This window comes from Lepidochelys olivacea (genome assembly GCF_965140295.1).
Source record: "Lepidochelys olivacea isolate rLepOli2 genome assembly, chromosome: 1".
NCBI classification, from domain to species: domain Eukaryota; kingdom Metazoa; phylum Chordata; order Testudines; family Cheloniidae; genus Lepidochelys; species Lepidochelys olivacea.
The window spans coordinates 254,481,449-254,505,021 of NC_140411.1; the positions used below are offsets into that span (position 1 = coordinate 254,481,449).

Genomic DNA, 23,573 nt, shown 5'->3' on the forward strand with positions numbered 1-23,573 from the left:
CCAAGTTACCTTTGCTAAGCTCAATTGACTTTTTAGAGGCAACGGATGAAGTGGGGATCCCCTGCAGATGAAAGTGTATTTATAGTGAAGAGTTAATATGAGAGAGTCTGTTAGTGTAAGGCCTGCTTCTATTCATTAATGCTGTCATTGACTGATGTCAGTGGCAGCAGGATTAGGTTCCTGATTTGGACTGACTGACTATTTCCAACTGCAGAGGTGAGGCAGCTGAATCCTTGTTATGAAAGGGCAAAGTACTAAGTTATCCCCACAGATGGGCTAGACAGTAGGTCTCCAGCTAATTATTCCCTTAGAAATAACTCTGTAGGGCACAGGCCAACATTAGCTATGTTAGTTTGTACAATTTGATTTGTAATAAAGTGCTAATGCAGTGCTCTGGGCACAAGACGTAATGGATATGACCATATGTGACAGATGTAATGTTACTATAAAATCTTGACTTAAGGGAGTTCTATCCTGTATCCCAAAATATAGTGTGTGCGGATACCATAATTTGATTCAGAATGGTATCAATGAGCTGGAAGACTTGCATTGACAAAGCTGCCACTGGTCCAAAGAAGCCTATATACTCCATTAGAGTCATGTGTGAGTTTATTGGTAGGAATGGACAATATGTATGGGATGATGACTAGAAATGGACCTAGGGTTGCCAACTTGCTAATTGCAGAAAACCGAACACCCTTGGCCTGCCCCTTCCCTGAGGCCCCGCCTCTTCCCTGCCCCTTCTCTGAGGCTCCATCTCCTGACCACTCCATCCCCCCGCCGTCTGTCGCTCGCTCTCCCTCACCCTTGCTCACTTGCTTATTTTCACTGGGCTGGGGTAAGGGGTTGGGGTGCAGGAAGGGGTGAGGGCTCCGGCAGGGGGTGCAGGTTCCAGGTTGGGGCCAGAAATGAGTGATTCATGATGTGGGTAGGGGCTCTGGGCTGGCTGTTGGGGTGAGAGCTCTGACTGGAGGTGCAGTCTCTGGGGTGGGGCTGGGGATGAGGGGTTTGTGGTGCAGGAGGAGGTTTGGGGTATGGACTGCAGGAGGGAGTTTGGGCGTGGGAGGGGCAGGGGGTTGGGGCACAGGAGGGATTAGGGATGCGGGCTCCAGGCAGCACTTACCTCAGGTGGCTCCCGGAAAGCAGCCAGCATGTCCCTCTTGCTGTAGGTGGAGGGGCAGTCATGGGGGCTCCATACGCTGCCCCTGCCTGCAGGCACCTCCTCCCCCCACAGCTCCCATTGGCTGGGAATGGGAGCTGTGGGGGTGGCCGCTGCAGGCGGGAGCAGCGCGCAGAGGCCTTGTAGCCGCCCCTCTGCCTAGGAGTGGGAGAGACATGCTGGCCACTTCCTGGAAGCCGTGCAGCAGCGGGTATGGAGCCTGCCAGCCCCACTGCGCCACCAACTGGACTTTTAATGGCTTGGTCAGCAGAGCTGATTGGAGACACTAGGGTCCATTTTTTGACTGGGTGTTGAAACTGAACAGTATGGACCCACACTGAACAATTCAAATCCAAACCTCAGGCATCCAGAATTTGAATGCAGGGTTTTAGTCTGGTCAATTACAGAGACAGGAGCCAACTGCAAAATTCAGTTCTGTGCTGAAAGTATCTCATAGTGGGGTTAGTGGAAACCTTCAGCACATAAATCAAGGCTTAACTCAAGTTCCAGGTTAGCTATGCTGTTCAACTTAAATGCTTTATAAATTTTAAATGATGTCAGAATCCTTGTTTAGGGAACTGTAAAAGTGCTGAGCTGAATACATTCACCTTAATAAATAAGCACGGGAAACCACTGGGAATGTGCAAGTGTCAACCAGTGTTGTTAAGCTAAGAACATCTTTGGCATTGCTGAGCCAGGGAAGATCAGGCCCAGTTTATTTCTTGGGGTCAGTCATTTGATTAATGGTTTTGTCTTGGACTAAAAATACCAGCACACTTATCAACTGGCTAAATAAAACTGAACCTCTTCAAAACTGTTCGCATCTCTGCTTCACATCAAAACACGAGCATTGATTGATGTAGCAGAAATTTGCCTTAGCAACACCTGGTGACTTGCAGATTTTTAAGATGCACTTGATTGGATACTGTACACCAGGGGTCTCAAACTCAAATGACCACAAGGGCCACATGAGGACTAGTACATTGGCCTGAGGGCCACACCAGTGAACACCCTCTGCCCTGGCCCCACCCCTGGCCCCACTCCACCACTTCCATGAGGCCCCACCCCTTCCCTGAAAGGGGAAGGGGGCACAGGGGTCTGTGTGTTGCCCTGGCCGTGCCTCCAGGTACCTCCCCCGAAGCTCCCATTGGCCGGGAATGGGAAACCGCAGCTAATGGGAGCTTCAGGGGAGGTACCTGGAGGAGCGGCCAGGGCAACACACAGACCCCTGTGGCCCACCTCCCCCAGGTCCCGGCTGCTTCCTGGAGCGGCGCGGGGGCAGGGAGGGAGCCTGCCCTGCCCCCGGTGCGCATCGGGCTGGAGCCGCTCTAGGTATATGCTGGGGGGGCTGCAGGGAGCTGGCGGGCTGCAAAAAATAACCCTGCGGGCTGCATGTTTGAGACCCCTGCTGTACACCCAATGCTAATCTGATGTTAAGTAGCGAGATTTATTTTTCCAGACACTAGCACAAGTTAGAGCAGACCTGAAGTTGCTCTAACTTGTACCAATGGATGACAGCTCTCAAGGAGTCACTTACTGCTTATAAATGAGCACACATGGCTCTGCCCTCTCCCACCCCTCATACTCCTGCCCCCGGTGGGGAGGAGCAGCAGCTGGCATACATGAGGATTCCTCTGTTCTAGGGTTATCCAGGTGCTTTTTTTTTTAAAGCAGATTTACATCTCTTCTGTGTCTCTGGAGCTTACTCATCCAGGGACATGAAGCATGAGTAGCGGGAAGTAGTTTTGTTGTGATGGAACTGCTAAGCAGGGGACTACGTCTGCAGTCCGTCCCCTCTCCACTGCACATCCCCTTCCCCTGGCCAGGCAAGGAGGAAAGATCCTGAACCAGGAAGTGATCAGATTGGGAAGTACTGGTCATACAGAGAGCCAGGAGCTGCAGAGAAGCAAGATGAAGAAAGGGACCCCCAGGAACTGTATGCAGAGTTTCGTGTGGAACAGGCTGTGAGTGCCAGGTGGGGTGCAGGTTTGTGGACAGAGAACCAGTGCAAAGGGGCCCCAATGAGAGAGAGTAACTGAGCCTGGCCTGGAAAGCTGCAAGTGCCTATTGCTTGAATAGAGACTGGACTGGAAAGGGCATCCCAAGCAGCAGGCCTGAAGAGCCCTGGCTCTTGATTCAACTGCCCCAGGGAGCCAAACACTTCCTGCTATTGCTTCCGGTGAACTGTAACTGTTCAAGCCTCTCTACCTAGGGTGTCTGCAAACTTTCTTTATCCTGCCAGCCCTAGTAAAATACACTTTCACTTAGCTATAGTAAGTGGTTATTGGACAGATCAGCGCTAGTACCTGCAAGGCCTACTGCAGAAGAATGTACAGTGCTTGTCTCTGAGGCATGACACATCTGGCATGCTACTGGCACCATAGAGGTTAGGTGTACTTCGTCACTGGGCAGCCCCAAGAGCACCATGTTCGCTGTTTGGTAGCTTTGTGTAAAATGACTTAATTTACTTTATATTTTTATTGTTTTAGTTAGAGGCTAAAATGACATCTTATTTGGAAATAATGTGGGGGTTTCTCCTCCTTGGGGTGAGAGAACTTCGTTAATTAATACAGTTAAAGCCAACTTCAATTTTTTGGTGACAGACAGGGTTAAGATGGTTGCAACAATTCATTTTTGGGGTGCACCTACAGACTTTTCTACAAGTCAATGAACAATCCTTAACACATCCTCAAGCCTCTCCATGCCATTTTGAGTGAGCCGTAGGTAAAATGAAGATAGACGCTGGGACTGATTCACCACTGTGCTACTTCAGTTCTATGCTGATGCAACTCCATTGAAAGTTACACCTGTGTATCAGTGGAGTTCAGTGGTGATGGTCCAAGGATGAGTATGGCCCTTAGTGAAGCACAAATGTAAAATAGGCTCATCATTACAACTAGAGCTTTGCATCTGTTGATTTTTATCAAGCACAGCTACAATCTTCATTTTAGCAAATTAAAGAAAAGAGTCAGTTTTTCATTATGACTTTCCAAGCAGATATCAATCTTGAAAATTAGGAAGTGCAGTATTTTGAGGGAAAGCTTAAAAGGTGTTGTCAAGGTTCCTTCCCCACTCTGAACTCTAGGGTACAGATGTGGGGACCTGCATGAAAGACCCCCTAAGTTTATTCCTACCAGCTTAGGTTAAAAACTTCCTAGAGGTACAAATTTTGCCTTGTCCTTGAACCCTATGCCGCTACCACCAAGCGTGTTAAACAAAGATCAGGGAAAGAGCCCACTTGGAGACTTCTTCCCCCCCCAAATATCCCCCAAGCCCTACACCCTCTTTCTGGGGAAGGCTTGATAAAAATCCTCACCAATTTGCATAGGTGAACACAGACCCAAACCCTTGGTTCTTAAGAACAATGAAAAAGTAATCAGGTTCTTAAAAGAAGAATTTTAATTAAAGAAAAAGGAAAAGAATCACTTCTGTAAAATCAGGATGGTAAATACCTTACAGGGTAATCAGATTCAAAACAGAGAGAATCCCTCTAGGCAAAACTTTAAGTTACAAAAAGACACAAAAACAAGAATATACATTCCATTCAGTACAACCTATTTCACCAGCCATTTAACAAAAGGAAATCTAACACATTTCTAGCTAGATTACTTACTAACTTAACAGAAGTTCTGAAGAGCATTCCTGATCTGTTCCTGGCAAAAGCATCACACAGACAGAGAGAGCCTTTGTTTCCCCCCGCCCTCGTCTCCTCATTGGTCATTTTGGTCAGGTGCCAGCGAGGTTATCTTAGCTTCTTAACCCTTTACAGGTGAAGAGGTTTTGCCTCTGGCCAGGAGGGATTTTATAGTTCTGTATACAGAAAGGTGGTTACCCTTCCCTTTATATTTATGGCAGGTGTGTTGGGTGGGTTTTTCTCCCTGTGATGAGTAGATTCCTCCACAATGAAAGTGACAAAAGAGTTGGGGTAAACTCCATGGTCACTTAGATTGGTGCAAAGAGAAGGTGACTTGATTTCAGTGGAGTCACTCCCTATTAACATCAGCCTCTGTGAGTGGGGAACTTCATCTGCAATCTCTTCATTCACATACATGGCTAGCTTTTTTTCCTTTGTTTTCTCACTGATGAGCAATCGTCTGCTCCTTGTAATTGGAAAGACATTAGAAGCTAGGAGTGCCTTTGTTGTGGTAAACCTTTTCCTCTTCATTTCTCCTCTGTACTTGCCCTGTAAACGCAGAATAAATGCTGGATGGCATCTGAATGTAACAAACATGATTTTTCTGCATCTATCTGACTGAGCATTTGCAGGATCTATTATCTGTGTACATTTAACCCAGCCTGGCACCAGAAAATATTATCTCAATTCCCAGAATGCCCTTGGATGTAATTAGATGTCTAATAAACATACATTTCATAAACACAGCAGACAGCTTGCTATGGGCTTGTTGTTCTTCCCCTCCCCCGTTAGAAAGGCTAGCATTTCTTCTGATTAACATTATTGCGTAGCTAATACAACAGGCGGAACTCTTGTACAGCAAGTTTTATGGTGTTTTTTACTGGAAGTTACTGCAGATTGTTTTACACAGCTCTTACCTACCCGTATTTCATGCAACTTACACTCCGCTAGACCTATACAAAATGATAACATCAAATGGGCTTTTGGCCATAATCCAGGAGCAGGTATATGGTCCTTAAAGCAAAGGCATGGTACTTGTGTAACCCACATATTTTACTTCTCCAGGGTAGGGGGGGAAGAAGTAGGCTTGGGAAGTAGGAAGAATAAGACATGGATCTTAGTTTGATATTCTGTGTCACTTCACATGTGCAGAGAGCAGGGCAACTCAGCTAGAAGGACCCAGAAACTTCCAAAAAAGGGAGTGGTAGTTACGTGACACAGCTGTGCAGTAGCTGTTCGGATGCTGCATATGTTCTGAGGCTATACACGGGGGGGCAACCCAGCTAGCAGGCTCCACCCTGGTCAGCCTCTGAGAGCTGAGCCAGTCAGAGAGCTGGGTGGGTGGAATTTATACATATGGGAATTACAGATAGCCCTGTGGACTTAGCAGTGTTTGACCCAGGACGAAGAGATGTGTTTGCTGTGAGGGCAGGACTTCACTATCAGTACCACTTTGGATGAAGGAGAGTGCTATTCCAGCTTTACTTACGAGGGAGGCCTCTATTAGGATAATGTTTGGTCCACTGCACTGTGTTTTATGGATGTAGAGGGAAAACTGGAGCGCAAGCATTTGTTATCCTATAGGCTATGGAGCCAATGGGGGAAAAAACAGTTACTGACCTTTCATAGCTTGTTCTTCGAGATGTGTTACATGGGTCCATTCCACTCTTGGTGTGTGCGCACCTTGCGCACAGTTGCCAGGAATTTTTTCCTCTGTGGTACCTATTGGGGCAGCTTGAATGATCATGCTGCTCGCGCCAATATAAAGCTCCCAGCCAACCCCATGCCACCTCAGTTCCTTCTTTCCACAAATTCCAGTGTAGAGGGGTAGGAGAGCAGGTCGTGGGATGGACATGTGTAACACATCTCAAAGAACAACAGTTATGAAAGGTCACTAAGCGTTCTTTCTTCTTCTTCACGTGATTGCACATGTGCATTCCATTCCGGGTGACTCCCAATCAGCCATAGACAGTTTGGTGGACCGCCAAAATGGTTTAGTCCTTTTTATCTAGAATGCTGGAGCCCATCTAATAGCCAATGAGCGAAGTTGTTAATTCTCCTTATTTGCATGAGGTTTTGGGTAAAAGACAGGTAAGTAAATTGCCTGATTGCTATGAAATTGCTACACTACTTTGGGAAGGAAACTGGGATGAGGATGTAAAGACACGTTATCTTTAAAGAAACTGTGTATGGTGGCTCCAATGTGACGGCATGGAGTTCAGAGACTCTTCTGGCAGAAGTGATGGCAATTAGAAAAGCTACTTTTCAGAAGAGGTATAGAAAGGAGCATGTTGCTAGCAGCTCAAACAGTGGTCCCATAAGTTTAGACAAGACCAAGTTCAGGTCCTGGGGGGAACAGGTGCCCTTACTTGAGGGTACCACCTTTCTAGTCCTTTGAGGGATCAGTTATCCACCGGAGAGTGGACAGCTGATAGAAGAAATGGATAAGCCTTGCCATTTCAGGTGCAACAAACAGTTGAGTATATTTTGAATGAGGATGGTATGATGGGACTGCCTACAATGGCATGTGGCCCATCAGCAACTGCCAGTAGCAAAAATCCCCAACAGCTGGAGACAGGATATTAGATGTGGAGGGCTTTGAGTTACTACAGAGAATTCTTTCCCAGGTGTCTGCCTGATAGCCTGGTCTTGCCCACATGCTCAGAGGCTAACTGATCACTATATTTGGGGTTAGGAAGGAATTTGTTCCTGGCAGAGACCCTGGGGGTGGGGGTTCACCTTCCTCTGAAGCATGGAGCACGGGTCATTTGCAGGTTTAAACAAGTGTAAATGGTGGATTCTCCATAACTTTAAACCATGTCTTTAAACCATGATTTGAGGACTTCAGTAACTCAGCCAGAGGTTAGGGGTCTCTTTCAGAAGTGGGTGTGTGAGTTTCAGTGGCCTGTAATGTGCAGGAGGTTAGACTAGATGATCACAATGGTCGCTGCTGAATGGTCCCCAATCTGTGAATGGATGAATTCGTTGGTGAGACTCAAATTTGGGAAGCCCAGCCTGACAGTTGCTTCCATTTTAATCGGAAGGTAGTTCTGGTGGATGGCTTTCTACTACTTAGTAACACTTGGCAAACTCGCTTTGAGCAAGCCTGTTCTCTGGGATTTAGCCCTGGAGCTTTCAGGCCATTCAGTGAAGGGAGTTTAGGTTCGGGTGAACCACCAGTCATGGTCCCAGGAGATCAGATGCAGATGTAATGGGAGTAAGATTGGAGTTGTCACTGGGAGGTCTAGCAGAGTGGAGAACCAGTGTTGACGGGGCCATGTTGGGGCTATTAATATAATGCAGGAGTGGTCTCACTTGATTTTGAGTAACACTCTGTGAAGGGGTGGGATTGCGGGGGAAAGCATAATAAAGCTGTCCTGTCCAGGGTCGCAGGAAGGTGACTGTGATGGAACCCAGGAAGCAGAATTGGTGACACATTCTTTTGTACTTGTTTGCAAACAGATCTATTTGGGGAGTCCCTCAGTGCTGGAAAATGTCTCTGGCTACATCCAGGCGAAGAAACCAGTTGTGTTGACTGGAGAAAGATCTCTCAGATGATCTGCCAGCTTGTTTTGCCTCTCCAGAAGGTCAGAGGCCACGAGGTTGATTGAGTGGGCTATACAAATTCCCATAGGTCGACTGCTTCCTGACAAAGGAGGGAAGAGCAAGCTCCTTCCTGCCTGTTTAGGTAAAATATGGCTGCAGTGTTGTCTGTAAGAACAAAATAACTTTTGCCCTTGATGTGAGGCAGGAACATCTGACAGGCAAGACAAACCACTCTGAGCTCTCTGACATTGATATGAAGGGAGAGCTCTGCCTGAGACCAAAGGCCCTGAGTTGTGAGGGGCCCTGGGTGGGCTCCCCACCCTACTGCTAACATGCCTGAGGCCAGAGTAATTGATGGTTGAGGGTACACGAAGGGAACGCCTGCACAAACATTGAAAGGATCCGACCCACCAATCCAGCAAGATAATGACTCGTGGTGGTACCATGAGTACAGTGTCTAAATGAAGATGGCTTGGTGAGCACACTGGGGCCAACCACGTCTGGAGGTGTCTGAGGTGCAGTCTCCCGTGTTGTACCACATAAGTGCACGAGGCCATGTGGCCAAGGAGCCTCATACAGTTCCAGGCTGTTGTAATTGGGTGACCTTTGAGGTGTGTCACCGGGGAATGGATTGATTCGAATTGCACCTCTGGGAGAAATGCTTTGGGTGAAGTCCAACACTGCTCCAGTAAACTCTATCCTCTGTATTGGACAAAGGGTAGACTTGTCTCCATTGATTAGAAGGCGTAGGGCCCTGAACATTGACTGGATGACTCAAATGCTGGATACCACCTGAGCCCTGGACCGGCCATTGACTAGCTAGTCATTCAGATAAGGGTAGACGTGCACCCCTAATCTCCTCAGGAATGCTGCCATTATGGCCCTACATTTTGTAAACATCTGAAGAGCTGCAGACAGGCCAAACAGGAGCACTGTGAATTGGTAGTGTAACTGGTTCACTACGAATCTGAGGAAATTTCTGTGCCCTTGATACATTGACACGTGATAGTAGGTGTCTCAAGTCGAGGATGGCGTACCAGTCTCCGGGATCCAAGGAGGAAATAATGGATGCCAGGGTGACCATGTGGAATTTTTATTTTTTTGAAATAGTCCGTGCAGGTCTAGAATAGCATGAGAGCTTCCTTGGCCTTCTGAATTAGGAAATAGCAGGAGTAGAAACCCCTCCCCCTTAACCACTGTGGCACATCCTCTACAGTTCCTACCTGAAGGAAGGCTTGAACCTCCTGGTGTAGAAGTTTTTCGTGGGAGGGGTCCCTGAAGAGGGATGGGGCGGTAGGGTGGGAAGGATGGGTAGAAATGAAGAGGAGGGAATAGGCGCAGACTTCCCCTCTGCCCGGTGGGTGCTCGACCCTGGCGCCCCGGCTCACCTCTTCCTGCCCCTACACCGCCCTCGCCCCACCCCCATTCTGTCCCTTCCCCAAAGTCTTCGCCCCTGCCCTGCCTCTTCTCTGCCTCTTCCCCAGAGCGCGCCGTGTCCCTGCTCCTCCTCCTCCCTCCTGGAAAGTTCTAAGCACCGCCGAACAGCTGTTAGGCAGTGGGGGGCCAGGAAGTGCTGAGAGGGAGGGGAAGGAGCGGGGACATGGTGCATTCGGGGGGACAGGGAGAAGGAGGTGAGGAGGGGGGAGCTTGGCTGCTAGGGGTGCAGAGCTAATTTTTCCCCATGGGTGCTACAACCCTGGAGTACCCACGGAGTCAGCACCTGTGCAGGAGGGTGTATCCCACCTTTACAGTGCTCAAAACCCAACGGTTTCTGGTGACACAGGACCAAGCATTGAGGAAGTGGGAAAACCAGTTTGCAAATAAAGGAGAAACAGGAATCATGGCATCATGGGAACTGGTACAGCCTCCTTGAGTGTCCCATCAAAATGCCTGTTTAGAACCCCCTGGATGTCTGGGTGGGACAGGTATTGATGTAGACATAGAAGGTGGCCTGCGCCTATTTCTCTTCCTCTGCAGGTCCTGATGGGCAGCCAGGGCACAGTACTTGAAGAGGCTGATGAGGCCTGTAGAGCTTCCTTGAAGGGGCTGGGGTGTACAATCCACGGGACGTAAGGGTCGCTCTTGAGTCTTTTAGTCCATGAAGCTTTGCGTCCATCTGTTCTGAAAAATGCAAAGCTTCTTCGAAAGGCAGGTTCTGAAGGAGCCCAGAGGACTGCAACCATGAACTCCTGTGCTTGGCAACTGCCAAAGCCATGGACCTGGCAACAAAGTCAGCCGCATCCAGAGCAGCCTGTAAAGTGGCCCTCACCACCGATTTTTCCATTGTCCAGAAGTGAGAACTCCTGTCCAGTATCTTGTGGTAGCAAGTCTTTGAACTTTTCCATGGAGTCTCACAAGTTGAAATTGTATCTGCTCAGTAGCACCAGCTGGTTCACAATTCTGGGTTGTAATCCTCCCATTAGAATAAACTTTCCTATCAACAGGTCCAACTTCTTTCAGTCCTTTGATTTTGGAGTAGTGCTCTGATGCCCCTACCTTTCTCTCTCATTGGCAGCAGACACTACAAGGGACCCTAGGGGCAGGGAGAGGGTGGGGGCCTCATAACCTTGGGCAGGCATGTAATATTGTCGTTCAGCCCTTTTTGAAGTGCGTGGGAAAGGATACAATAGTCTGCCACAGAGTCTTAACTGGGTCCATTATGGCCTCATTGCAAAGCAGGGCTACTTCGGAAGAAATTGCAGCAGCCAAAACGTCAACCAGACTGTGGGAGGACTCTTTTACTACCTCCATCTGTATGCTAGGTTTAAGGCCACCCTCTTTAACAACACTTGGTGCGCCTTATAGTCGTCTGGGGGAGTCATCTGCCCCCTCCCGAGACCACCTCATCAGGGGAGGAAGAAGAGGAGGCCAGCACAAGCGGTGGATACTCTTCTTCCATTTCTGCATCAGGAGGATCCATTGAGCTGGCTCTTGGAGTCCAGCACCGGAGTTGGGACTGGATACCGTCTGGTAGGGTGGTGCCATATGTCCTTCCAAAGCCACTGAATAGGAATGCCTGGAATACAGTCTGGAAACTGGGGTAAAACTCCCTGGATTCCAAAGGCCACTGGACAGGGCACAGGGAATGGTGATTGGTGCCGGGACCCTGATGCGGTAGGAGGAGCACTCCTTACCGATGCCAAGGCACTCAGTGCTAAGTCTCACTGGACTGCACGGATGGAGGTCTCAGTGCTGCCTCCATGAGCAGGAACTTTGGCCTGGCCTCACGATCCTTCATTGTGCAAGGCATAAAGTCCTTACGGATCTGGCAATGGTCCCCAATATGAGCTTCTCCCAGGCACCTCAAGCAGCTGGAGTGCGGGTCACTCAGGGGCATAGCCTTGTTGCAGGAGAAGCCGGAGTTGAAGTCTGATGACCGAGGCATCCCTCAGCACTGGGGATCAGATGAAAAAGCAATAAACACAGATAACTAACTATTTACAATATACAGAGAAAGTCCACTGAGAGAACTTGCAAATTCAAGAAGAGCAGTTCCAGTGACCGTCACTGGTGGTACGAAGGAACTGAGGAGATGCGGGGTCAGCCAGGCGCTTTATGTCGTCACTAGTGGTGCATAGCAGCAGAGGGCGCTCAAGCCACCCTGATGGGTGCACCACTGAGGGAAAAATTTCCGGTGACTGTGCACGGGGAGTGGAATGCACACAAGCAATCACTCAAAGAAGAACCTACCTTTAGCTATCAGCTAACTGCGCTAAATGGGGATTCTGTCTCAATTAAAGACTAGGGCAGCATATAGTGAGGTGGAGGGTTGTGAATTCTCGCCTGACTTAGCTGGGCTTTTGTGGAGAAGATGGTGTCCTATAGAATGAGAGTCTTATGGAGATCCAGGGAATGGGTATTTTATCTGCTGATTCCAATCCCTATACTGCTTTGGATACAGGCTACAGACTTCTGTTTCACCAGCAACTGCAAGGACCAATCAGTTATTAATCCAAGGGCTGGAAAGCTGCGGGCTGTGGAACCCTCCAGACCATGGGTTCTCAAACTGGGGGGTGGGAGCCCTCAGTGGGTTGCGAGATTATTACATGGGGAGTCGCAAGCTGTCAGCCTCCACCCCAAATCCTGCTTTGCCTCCAGCTTTTATAGTGGTGTTAAATATATTAAAAAGTGTTTTTAACTTATAAGGGGGGTTTCACTCAGAAGCTTCCTATGTGAAAGGGGTCACCAGTACAAAAGTTAGAGAACCACTGAGTTAAACCATTTAAATCCCTGTGTGAAGACTGCTATTCACAATTAAAGCAGGCTTAATTCAGTTTATTTTTATTCACTTTATAAGTGAACTAAACTAAACCAAATTAAGGCCACTCTAATTCTGACTAAATGAGGGTGTTCCATTGCAATGCGGATTTAAGTGGTGGAACTTCAAATTCACATCTTTAGTTAATTTGTGTTATCTTTCCCAGATGTCCCCATGTAGACAAGCTCTAAGGCTTTGTCTACACTACACAGCTTTTAGCGACATGGCTGTGCTGCTACAGCCGTGCCACTAAAAGGTGTGCAGTGTAGCCACTGTTTGTCAGCAAGAGAGAGCTCTTCTGCCGACAAAAAAACTTCCACCCACAATGAGCGACGTTAGCGTTGTCGGCAGGAGAGCGCTTCTGCTGATGTTGGCAAAACTTTTGCCTTTTGGGGAAGGGTGTCTGGTTTTTTTAACACCTCTGAATGACAAAAGTTTTGTCTTTCACTTGCCAGTGTAGACAAAGCCCAAGTGTCTTAAAACCTGAAACTTATTTCACTCCATTCATTGGATTTTGTCTAGACCAGGGGTTCTCAAACTGGGAGTCGGGACCCCGCAGGGGGTCGCGAGCTGTCAGCCTCCAATCCAAAGCCCGCTTTGCCTCCAGCATTTATAATGGTGTTAAATATATTTAAAAGTGTTTTTAAGTTATAAGGGGGATCACATTCTTAGGCTTACTATGTGAAAGGGGTCACCAGTACAAAAGTTTGAGAACCACTGCCCCAGACTGTTTGTTTGCTGACAGGGCTCTGAAGTGTTGGAAAGGACTGAGATGCTGCCATTTCTCAAGCGCTGAAGAGTCCAGGTGATACACACATTTGGTCACACTGTAAGCCTGAGGAATCATCTCTGAGAAAAAATCAGAGGGGGATGTCTTTTGATGTGTATTAAAGTATGGTAAATGTTATGTTGAAACCTTATATTTGAACGTTTATAACAGAAACGAAAGGCGCAGGGCAAGGGAACTTGTTCAAGGAACACCAGTAGATTTAATGTCTAATTGCTTTTAGTTATTTATAATATTCCAAACACTATTTACAATGTTTTTTGTGCATTAAATGTTTGTTTTACAGAGAGAGTTTGTGGTGTTCTCTGTTTGAAATTGACTGGGAATTACTAACATCCATTTATCATGGGTTTACATTCAATAGCCTGGAGGTTTAACTCTTTGTAATGCTTTTTCAGAAGTCCTGAAAAGACAAAACTCTGGTCTATGTCAGCAAAGAGTTACACTGAGGTACGGGAAGAAGGGTAGTGCAGAGTTAAACACACTGTTGCCTGAGCAGTCCCTCCCTGTCCTCTTTACACTTGCACTGAACAACACGACAGAATGGGGTCTATTGGGATCAACTCACTTAGCCTATACAACTAGTTCCAGAGTATGGACTCAATCCTGTGTAGTGCTGAGTAACTCCTGGAAGTGAATCCCAATGAGGCCACTAGGAATTGAAGGAGCTCAGCACCTCGCTGGAAGTGCCTAACATCTTGCAGAATAAGCCCTTATGTTGGCTGTGCAGCGTACAAGGTGCTAGCCTCAGAACTCAGCCTGACAGAGAGCAAGTAATTCACTATGGGTGGAATTCATCCTCATGCTGAGGGAAAGTCAAGGTTCAAGCACCATTTAAATTTAAATGATGCGTAGGCCCTGTGCTGGCCCTTGGCATGAGGGTGAATTTTACCCTAGTTGACAAATTCCTAATGGCTTATTTAAATTAGAAAGTCAGGCTTATTCCAGGGAAAGGTCAGGGTATGTCTTCACTGCAGTGTTAGCTCAAGTTACTTATATTCAAGTTACTCCTCCTGAGTTAGCCTAGCTCGAGTGAGAAGGGCCATGCTGTGAAATTACACTTGAGTTGCTGTGTCCACACTGGTACTTTACTCACTTGTATGTGGTGCTGAGACTTCTGGGGGCATGGCCCATGGTTTTGTAACACTGAAGTAAGCTGAGCCCTCTATGAATTCTTTCCGAGTGAAGTAGAGGAGAGCTTGTTTGCCCTTACTGGGCAAAGAAAGGGTAAGGGGGAGGGTGGAATTGTGGAAAGGCATCTGTGGAAAGTGGCACTAGTCTGTGTCCACACTGCAGAGTGGTTGTGTTAACAGTTGCCATTTTGTTGTGCTCATTCGAGCTGTAGCCTATCCCCCCTCTCAGGCCAGCCAGTTTGAATTACAAGCACCACCACACTTGAGTTATGAGGTTTTGTGTGTGGATGTGACTTGAATTAGGGGCAGCATGCAAGTTCATAATTCACGTTTACTTTGCAGTGCAGATAAACACTCAGTGACACTCTGACTATGGTGGTAAAACAAGAGACCTGTGTAGCAAGATATAGTCCACATAACAGGGTTTTACTGTTGTACTGAAAGCCACTGGAATTCCATAAAATAAACAGAGCTGCCCGATTTAAAGCAGATGCATGTAACAACAATCGGGTTTCATCTCTATTTTAATCTTCTGAAACCTCTGCACTCAGAGCTCAAAGGAACTGGAAACTGAATGAGGAGAATGCTGGATGGTTATCAGCCTCGGAAGAATTTGGGGGTGTATTGTAGGAATGGATGAAATGGCGTGGTAAAATAACTAGATTGGATATAACAAGTGTTGGAGTCTGACTATAAAAGAATTTCCAAAATTTCTGAATGTGACTTTCTAGCAGATACAGTCTGGAAAATGTCCATGCTAAATATATTACCAGAGAATGGATCATTCACTAAGTGAAACAGCAAGCTATGAAGTTTTGTTGGCTGTCACTAAACTACATACCCCCAAAAGAATTGCAGGTGGAGTACATCAGCTGGTACCCTAAAGTATCGCTCATTAAATGGAGAATCACACAACACATTTTTTATTTGTCATGGCAACATGTTGGGGTCTTTATTATAGCGGAACAAAAGAATCAACTGAAGACATGTGGGCCTGCTTCTCTATTGCCCTGCTCATTGAGTTGTCTTTTACACTAATACAAAGTGGGTGTAAACACTACCATTTTACCACTCTGCACTGGTATAAAATACTCATATGGGGTTTGAGCCTGTGTCAGTGAAAGCAATGTCAAAACTCCCACTGATTTCAGTGTTGCAGGATCTGGGCCTTAGTGCAGGGTAACAGAGAATCAAGCATGGGTGATTCTGCGTGGTTGCAGGGCTCCAAGCTAAGGCATCTTACTGTATCGGGACCTGAGACTGTAAACTCCTTGGGGCAAGAACCAGGGCTTTAACATCTTGTGATGGGGTGTACTCCCCATACTGGCCCTGAGAGCTGAATAAGGCCAGGTGGGCCCAATCAAGCAGCAAATGAGAGAGATTTAGGCTGTTTAGAGATCCTTGATTAGAAAGAAGTTCACCTGTGGGGGAACAGGAGGGGGATTCTATAAAGCTAGGCGGCTGGTGATAGTGTGGGGGGCAGGGAGGAAGTCTGTAGTGTCTCCTCCTGGAGTAACAGAGAAGGAAGGGGAGATAGGAACCCATGAGACCTACAGGCTTGAGAGAGAGCAGGGTCTGAGTAGCAGGACTGGAGGAACATGGTAGGATGTAGTCTAGCGGCTAGAGTAGTAAGGTAGGTGTAGTCATAGATCTTAACTGCTTGCTACAGGGCCCTGGGCTGGAACCCAAAATAGAGGGTGGGCTTGGATTCTCCTATCAGCCACTGCAGGTTGGTACTGCTGGGGGGCAGTGAACTAGAGAATTGCCTGGGTTGCTACAGGAGTGACAGGGTCAGGGTGATGGGTGTGAGGAGTGCCGGGGGCTGCGTGAGCAGAAAGACTTTGAAGGACTCTACCCTGAAATGGGGAACTTCTTAGTGACCCAGCTGGAGGGCTGAGTCACAAAGAAGAAGCTGCAGAGTAGGAGTAACTGAGTGCCACCACAAAAATGGGTGTTGGCCTGGCAGAGCTAATCCCTAGAATGGCCAGGAGGAGGTGCTGTTGAGTAGCATACGCTGTCACACCTCTCTATGTAGCTCTACAGCACAAGCATTAAAAAATAATGGGGGTGTCTCACATGCTTGGTTCAGGCAAAAGTTCAGCTGCTTGTTTGTTTGCACATTGTTATAAATGTATTTTATTTCTCTGTGCCATGTTTGCAGTAGAGGGGCAGGATTCCACTGTGTGCTGACTGCCCTCCATTCTCATCAACTTCAGTAGGAACAGAGTCTCTTGGCACATCACAGGCACCTCAAAAGATTCCCCGTTAAAATCAGACCTAGCAAAACAAGGTGAGACAGAGGGCTGAGGCAGTGGTGGGGTATGGGGAGGGTATGAGTTACAAGAGTAAAAGAATATGTGATATGCTTCCATTACTATACTCTGCTTGGGAGAATTTCACCCCTGTGAATGGAAGATTATCTGTACCAGTGTGAATTTCACTCAAGGCCTGAGTTTTTGAGTCCTACTTAAATCCACAAAATAGGGTGTAAGGGTTGCACGGGACTTGTGCTGGCTCACTGCACAGGGCTTAATTTCATTGTTCGTTGATTCCTTTCTTTTCGAGTTTGCTAAATTGGGCTGGAACTCACATTAAAAAGTCTCTTTTATGAGACTCCTGGTACTTTCTGCTTGGAAACACCAGACTAGCAGCCATTTTTTGCAGTATTTAGGTATTTCTGTCCTATGATGGGGTGGATAAACACCACGCTGGGGAGAGAGGGGTGCAGGAACAACTCCGGGCCTAGGAAGCCCTGTCTCGGCTGGTCTGCCGGGCCTGCTCCAGTTGGAGGAGGGCCTTAAAAGGGAGTCTCTCTCCACCCACTACAGCAGGGTGGGGTTATGCCAGGAGAGTATCTCCGGAAGTAGGACTGGTGCACGAAGCTGGAACTCCCCACCCTGCAGAGGCCTGTGGGCCAGGTTGTAAGAGATATCAAACCATGACATACCCTGAGGAGGGACAGAGAGGTAGGAAGAGACCCGGGGGAGGGCATTAGCTGGACGGCAGGTAAAGGGCACCTTCCTTATAGCTCCCAAGAGGAATCTGGTGGAGTGGGAGAGCCTAGGTTCCCATACGTTGTGCTGCCACAGACTGTAACTGCTAGGTGGGGGGCCAGCCCTGCTTAGATGCCCCGGATGCTAGTGCACTCAAAAAGAGCACAAGTGCAAGATGCTCAAAAATGAAATATACTTTCAGGGAAAAGTGTTTTTCCAAACTGATTGGAAGTACAGAAATAGCTTTTCATGTCTGGATTCTGTTTGAAATGAGAACTTGGATCATTTGTTGTTTTTTCTACAGACTAGTTCACCCAGCTATAATATTGCTTCAAACAGACCCAGTAAGCTGCTTGAATTCACTCATCAGTAGTATTTTCACAAATTAATACTAGATCTGATCAAGTTTAAAAAACACACACTTTTTTCATTAAAACTTTCCAAAAAACCTAGTGACAAATTGTCACTATTTTTGACCAGCGCTACCAAATAGATATTAATTTTCATACTGTTTAACAAAAACGTATTAAAAATCAGACTTTATGTATTGATACTCTGAGAGAATGTTCAGTAAACTGACTATATTCCAAGAGGAATTTGGATACAGAAGCTAGTCTGTTGACTTTATCACTAGGAATGGATATTTTTGTATGGTTGCAGCATCTTGTTCTATAGAGGGTAACAAGTAAACTGAAGACAGATGAAGCTCAGAAAAGCCTGGAGACTGGGCTTTGAAATGTTGAAATAAAAATAAAACTCTGACTAAAAGTTTCCCAACACTTTTTAAAATTTTATTCTTTTTGTCATTTCCTGGACCCAAATGGTAAAATTGCCACAAATGGAAAGAAAAGTTCTTTTGAGAAGTGAGCAAGTGGAGAAACAAAAACTATGAGCAAAACAACACAGATGAGACAAAGGGCAGCTAAAATGTCATGAAAGGAAATTTGCTAAAATGTCAACTAGAGTGCATTGAACAAGGAATCAAAATAAGATGGCTGACAATAAAAATAAGGAGAAAACGGAACTTATTTAAGGGTTCAACTACTATGGTAGAGGAATGTAGCTGGATAAAGTAACAATGATATATAGCACTTTGCAATATTAACCTACATCACAATGATGGATTAATTGGGATTTGTATCCTCCTTTTACAGTAGGAGAAATTGTGATGGAGAGGTTAAATGTCATTCCCAAGATCATAGAGTAAGTCTTCTGGAAGTTGGATTGGAACTCAGGACTTCTTGTCTCTTTGTTCTATCATCGCACCTTTACACCATTCCTCTTACAGGGCCAAATCATCCCTCTTTAACAGAATGGCATGCCCCTTCAAGGCCCGAGAAGCCCAGGACTGGCCATCCCTGTTTAATTAGCTGCACTATGCTGGCTGTAGGACTTAAAAAGGGAGGGAGCACAGCACCTGGGGGGCTGGTTGTGGAGCAGAGCAGCTGAGCTGGGTCATGGCAGGAGAGTGGAGCTACATGAAAGGCGATCTCCTGTGGTGAGCCCCTGAGATGAGGGGCCAGGCTCCAGGGAGACCGGCCTGGGGCCAGTGTTCCACAAAGGAACAGGGAATTGAAGAGAAGCACAGGAGGGTTGTAAGACCATTGCAGTTTACATGTAGTTGGACTCCAAACAGAGGAATGCCCAAGGGGTCAGTGCACTAAGAGTGAACAGAACTGTGAGTTGATCCCAGGAACAGCCAAAGACCTCTTGTGTTAACTTAGGACTGTTGTTAAAGGTGGTATATTTTGAGTACCCCAGAAGGGACTGAACTCTTAAGTGAGCTGGCTGGAGGACTAGGCCAACAGAGACCCAGACAGTGGTGACCAAGAGCAAATGCCCGACAACCCTGCACCCAGCCACCAGGAGGCTCTGGCCAGTGAGTTGCTTCTGTACACCTGGGGTTTGGTCTGGGATGGCCCTGTAATACCTTCCTATGGGAAAAACACAGAAGGGCTACAAAACCATGGGATTATCCGGGGTGGGTGCGGGGTATGTGGCCCATGGAGGTGGCAAGGAGTGTGGCACTCCCAAGCCATTCATGTCCCAAGGCCTGTGAGGAGATTCAGAGCACAGATTGGGTGCACAGGCTGTCAATGTCAGCATTACCTTGGGCTGAAAACTCCATATTTTTATTCAGGGAAGGATGATGCAGAGTTGAGTGACCCTGCTCCACCCCTACCCCCATAGCCATGTCCTTGTCTCTGACTCATAGAGTCAGAGGAGATGGTTGAGAGAAGAAATAGTCACTGGAGTCCCTCTTTTCTCTATGAAGGATGGGTACTCAGATACTGTGGTGATAGGTGCAATATACAAACCTGAATGGACTGAAATGGAACAGAATAGAATAGTGAGCATCAGTACGTAACACACCACTTGTCATACTAATTTTCTCTCTCCTTACCCTCTCCTCTCACTCCTTTATCTCCTTTCTTCTCATTTTTAGTGATTAATCTTTCAGTATGCACTTAAATAAATCATCAAATATCGATAAAGAACTCAAATCTTATGATGCCTAATCAACTGCTACACCAAAGTGAAGACATTTATTTTATTATAACTGCTGATGGGCCAAATTCTGATCTCAATTACAGTCAATACAAACACCTGCCAGGGATGGTCTAGATAATACTTAGTCCTGCCAGGAATGCAGGAGACTGGACTAGATGACCTTTCAAGGTCCCTTCCACTCCTATGATTTACATCACTGGACTATAAGATCACAATCTGGCCAGATATTTCTTATCCTTTCCAAAGACTAAGAATGAATTTCTTATTTGCTCACAACTGGCATTTGTTGAATTAATTTGTACTCAGTGTGTCTTCCCCCCTCTCCTAAAAAAACACAAATATAAAAGGGTACGTGCAGTTTCAACATACTTGATTCTCTTTCTATTGCATCACTCTCAAAACATATCACCAGAAATGATGAAGCCACTTAAACTTTCAAACAAAAAATCCAAAACAGTTTATGTTCGCAAATTGTACATAGTTAAACAATCTTTGAAAATATTGTTTCCTGTGGAGCAAGTTCAATAACATTGGAATTTAATGACAAAAGGATAATACACCAACAGCTATTTACAGAAGAAGAGGGAGGTGTTATTATGAAAAGGCTATTTTCTCTCACAGTCTTCCAAACAGGAACTAAATAACTGGACTTGCAAAATCACTAAAGCATCGTATGAAAATCCAACTGAGAGAAAAATACATCCCCAAGCATTCTCATAATGGCTGTGTGCATTTGACAAGCAGAATGGAAACTTTGGTATCACAAAGAAATTCAATATTGCATTAAATAGGAAACCAGTATCTTTATAGTTGAATTAAAAAAATGTGAATGAAAAAGAGAAAATGGAAGTTCATCACTTAGAAAAAAAAATGAGTCTCTGACAAAAATCTGCCCCTTGACAAACATCCTTATTGGTTCATCTATTAATGGACCATACATAAAACCCTTTAGAGAAATCCACAGGGTGGAATGATCGGGCAGGCTTTCTGAGCCTTGCTCTTCACTGCCTTGCACCTGTGTAGTCATGCACCCTCGTGCAGAGTGCATGTAAACTGAACAGGGTTGCCCAGAGGTAGGGTCAAAAGGGGAGAATTTGCCCCAGGCCTCTCACTACAGCAGGTACCCAAACCTGTGAAATTTGAATGAGGGGCATTTTGACCCGGTGCACAGGGTCATAAGACTAAGCAGGTCTGGGCTTGTCACTGGGTGCTGAGGGGTTCCGACACCCTGTGTGTCTGGTCACAACTCCAGTTACTCAAATTTTGCCCCGCCATCCTCCACCCCTTGTGATGAAGGAGGGGCAGCTGGGCTAAACCTGAGTGGTATTGCGACCCTGCATGCCAGGTCACAATGCCACTCACTCAGATTTGATCCAGTGACTCCTGTACAAACACAGAACAAAAAGATGGCCCCTGCTCCAATGGTACATTTCTTATTTCCCAAAAAGGAGATAAAGGAGTCAATGTAGCTTCAGAAGACAATATGATACTATAGCACTGACAGACACCTTAGCAAATACCTAAGATAGATGGCCTTTATCATTCATAGTCAATGATTTCAAATACTTTTAAAGTCGTGCTTATGATATAAGCCTTATCCCTGTTGGATGGATGGTAGGCTGGTGAACGGGAGCAGAGTTAAAGTTGGTTTTTGAATGTCATAATTTAGCTGTGTATATGTAATGGCCTCACAAATCATGTAGACTATTTAGATCAATATCTATCTTATTTAAACTGTTTATTTCCATACCTTTAAATGCTTAGGTTGTTTTTTAGTGTAACATTCCTTGGTACTTATGTTAAGATTTTTTGAGCCACCGTATTAATTTTAAGTCTAATTAGGTAAGGATCCCAAATCTGGCTTTTCCAAACCAGCCCAGTGATGTTTTTGGATGGCTTTCCTCCACCCCACACTCCAGATATGTGCCTTCAATCTTTGTTTAAATTTGTTGCCATGCTCTCCCTCTCCTCTAGTTGAAGCATCAGAATGGCTAAACCATTGCTGTAAAAGATGGAAAGCAAATTTTTATACAGCCAACTTTTCAGCTAGCAATAAAACGTAACCCAACAATCCACTACATTTATTTTGCTGGAGGTTGAAATGCCTTTCTGTACCCAGTAATTAAGTCCATTCCAAAGTGCATGATCCCCATGAAATGTAAGCAAATTCTAGCCTGATACTACCTGTCAGATGGAGAGTAAAGTCTTCACTGTAAAGGTATTTGGCCATCTAAAACAGGGGGCTGATCATTGTTACATCACATCACCTCACTCCAAATGTTTGAGTGGTTACAAACTGTTTTTCTGGACAGGGAAAGACCCAGACCAAAGCTGATTTCCAGGGATGTGTTAATGGTCTTTCTTTTTTTAAATATCCCCCACGCTAACCCCACATTCTCGTCTAGGGTCAGCACAGATGCATGCTTAACAGGACTGTAACACAGTGCTTTGATTTTTTTTTTATTAACAGACTTATGAATATATCTTTGTGCTAAGAACCAGAAGAAAAATGTACTAAATATTCTATCATGATACAGTTTGTGCTGGGACTGGCATTATGGAGGGAAGGGAGGGCCTTGGTATATTGCACATTCCAGGTTTGTTGTCAACTGAGCTTAAAAAGATAAAGTATAATTTGTTGCTTGCTATCAGTCATGAGAAATGAAGTCCGATAATTTTGAAGTAATGTTTAGATTGCCATTCCTGGGCTATTACACTGGTTGAAAATGTTGGGAGAAGGGATTTATTTTGCTCTTTCTTGCAATAATAAGTCTCAGGTTAATAATAGTGCAGGCTTCAAAGTCTGTTTTGCTCGTAGCTGGCTGGGATAGCAGGTAGAAGCTAAGGTCTGATTTGTAATGAATTGGCATTATATCACTTCCAAAAAGTGCCTTTTGGCACTGCAATGAAGAGTTATTAACAGTGTGGCTGGATGACCATGGAAAATAACATGCTATTATGAATGGCCCTAATGACCCAGGTTAGATACCTGACAAATAGGTGAACTTGTTTGTTTAGGGCATCGTTTTACTTAACACCAAGGCCACTTTCCACTGCACTACTCGAGCAGTGGAAAGTGGCCCTGGTATAAATGAAAATTGGGCCCTTAGAAATATTCAGCTCTCTGTACTCTAACTTTCAAGGACAATATTGATCAGCCCAGAATATTTCCCCAGATATGAATGGGACCTTGCAGCTGCAATATTCTGTCCAGGCTTAGGCCTCCGAATGGTCTTGTAACAGGTGAGAGTTTATATCAAAAGTACTAGGCTAATTCTGAGAGTGCCAGCTTTTAACCCTTGAATACCTCTGTAAAAGTGCGTTATGCTTGTCACCGCGCCTGGTGTGGATCACAGCCGAGAGAGCCAATCTCAGGTCAGACTGATAAAAACTTGGCAGACACTATCACACTGGCAGTTTATTCTATCATCAGATTTAACCAAACCAGCCACAGATGTGTGCTCCTGGACCCCTATATTGGCTTAATGTGGAGCCACCGTCAGTCCCCTGAGACCCTCCAGCCCATATTACCACCCAAGCAAACTGGACTTC

At 46.0% G+C, this 23,573-nt stretch overlaps 1 long non-coding RNA gene across 1 annotated transcript in view; it reads right to left on the reverse strand.

Moving 5' to 3' along the window:
• LOC311510935 overlaps positions 1-23,573 on the reverse strand; it is a 169,994-nt gene that overhangs the window by 132,625 nt on the left and 13,796 nt on the right. The window contains exon 2 of the long non-coding RNA XR_014709165.1: positions 4,773-5,342. This is a non-coding gene — a long non-coding RNA (uncharacterized lncRNA). The remainder of the gene's footprint in view (positions 1-4,772; positions 5,343-23,573) is intronic.